Source organism: Helianthus annuus, chromosome 10 (genome assembly GCF_002127325.2).
Source record: "Helianthus annuus cultivar XRQ/B chromosome 10, HanXRQr2.0-SUNRISE, whole genome shotgun sequence".
Taxonomy (NCBI): domain Eukaryota; kingdom Viridiplantae; phylum Streptophyta; class Magnoliopsida; order Asterales; family Asteraceae; genus Helianthus; species Helianthus annuus.
The window spans coordinates 589,169-591,617 of record NC_035442.2 but is presented as its reverse complement, the minus strand read 5'-3'; positions in this window follow the sequence as shown (position 1 = coordinate 591,617).

Here is a 2,449-nt window from a genome sequence, read left to right as displayed (position 1 = left end):
CGCTAACAACATTCAAACCTGTGTGACTCGTTTATTGTTCAACTTGTTTCGTATTAACAAACCACCAAAGGGTAAGTTAACAATCATCAGATTCAGTCGTTACCCACAACCCCCACACATAACCATGGGAGCAGTGCAATAACGGGATTTGTCAGATCCTATGGTACCATAACCTAATACTGGTCGGCTTGATCAATGCTAATGAATGTCATTCGTTATGTAATTACAACCAACAAGTCGTGTACACCTTATCGAAATCGTTATTAGTTTTGCATAAACCACCTTAATCGTTTTTGAAATCATCGTTTAAGCTTTGAAATTCGTTTGGTACATATGAATCACCCCAAAACAATTGAAAATAGTAAAATAGGGGAACTATGTACTCACCTTGGGTGCGTTTTTAAATGTTAACACAATCCCTCAAATTGTTTATGCGTCCTAAATAAAGTAAGGATGATTTTAAAAATCAAAATTCACATAAATACCGAAGTTTCTCCGATACTTAGAATTTTCACATAACTTTGAGTTTTATCGAAAAGTTATTATTTTTGATTATTTTAGTGTATTTGTATATATACATATACTCAAGCGTAATACGCATAATCTTGTCAACACTAACACATCATCATACCCATATTGTAAAACACATAGCACATTGTGACACATTAAATTTACTTATGAACAACCCATTCTAGTTATGTCGAAAAACACTTATTTTAGCGTTTCGGTAACATTTTGGAGCGTCGGAAGTCACGTATGACTAACCGAACACCAAGTAAACTTAGTATAAGTTAAAATACTTGTTTTTATATCAAAAATGTCAGTTTGGTTACAGATCAAAAACAGTTTAATAAAAATCCTCCGAAAAGGCGATTTTTAACCGTTTTACCGCATAGTTTTGCATCAAACGTTACCCGAACCGTCCCAAATCGAAACGACTTGAAATTTTGACACAACCCATGTTATTTACTAAATAAAATAATGGTTATACTCACAATAGTGCAGGTCTTAAATAGAGCATATAATTCATGCAAATTTCACATATTTTATCACTTTTTAAGCTATATGTACAACATGCAATGCTACCAAACCTATGTCAAAGTTTTATGCCATTATATTACACCAAATAAGGTCATTTTTAGTGGTTGTAACCTGATCTAAAACATTTTTGTCATATAACCATTTTTCATCATCTCTTGAGCTTTAAATCAACATATCTTCACATGTACAAGTGTCTAAAGCATATCAACATTTTATATGAGTTTAGATGCATCAAATATGTGCTATATTCATGCTTATTTGCTGATATACTTGAACACTTAACATATCATATATAGATCATCAATCACTTGCATTTTACTATTATTCAAGAACAAGCAACAACATAAACAAGTACTTAACAAGAAATCAAACATCAAGACTCATACACACACATATATATGTACGGTTATACATACATATATATCACCACCATTTTTATTTGTTTCAAGACCATTTCTTTTAGATTTCAAGTTTAGTGAAAATCCCAAGATTCAAGAGAAACTTCAAATCATCAAGAACAACCAAGAATCTAAAGTATGATTTTAACATTAGTGTTATACCTTCAAGATTCAAGTAGGTTATGGGATGAGATTTTGATGATAGAAAGCTTGAAATTACTTGAATGCACCTTGGAAAAACCCTTTAGATCTTCATACTAACTTGAATATGGCTAGAAATGAGCTTGAATATGAAGAACAAGGTTGAAGAAAGGATGAAGATGGGAGGTGGTGGTGTGAACGGTTCAAGGGAGAGAGAGAGTGAAGGAGATTGAATTTGATCTTGCTTGATATGAAGATATAAATAGGAGATATGGAAAGATATGGAAGTAGCATGCATCACCACTTGTCCAACAAAGATCAAATAAAATATTTAGAGATCTTGCAAATATTTTGGTGGATCGACATATATTTAGAGATCTTGCAAATATTTTGGTGGGGCCACGTTTGGACTCCCAACGAACTTTAACCAAATGAATCCGTTTGTCCTTCAACTGCTTGAAAGTACGGTCCACTATCTCCACGGGTCTCTCGACAAAGTGCATTGTTTTATCGATTTGAATCTCGTCGAGAGGTATGTGAAGATCAGCATCAGCTAAACACTTTCGCAGATTGGACACATGGAAAGTTGGATGAATATTTCCAAGCTCTGGAGGTAGCTCTAGTCGATAGGCAACTTTCCCAATTCTTTCCACGATCTTGAATGGTCCCACATATCGAGGTGCAAGTTTTCCTTTCTTTCCAAATCTCACGACTCCTTTCCAAGGTGAAACCTTGAGTAGGACACGGTCTCCGACTTGAAATTCTAAGGGCCTGCGTCCTAAATCCGCATAACTCTTTTGACGGCTTCTAGCTGTCACAAGATTATCGCGAATTTTCTTGATTTTGTCCGTTGTTTCCAGAACGAGCTC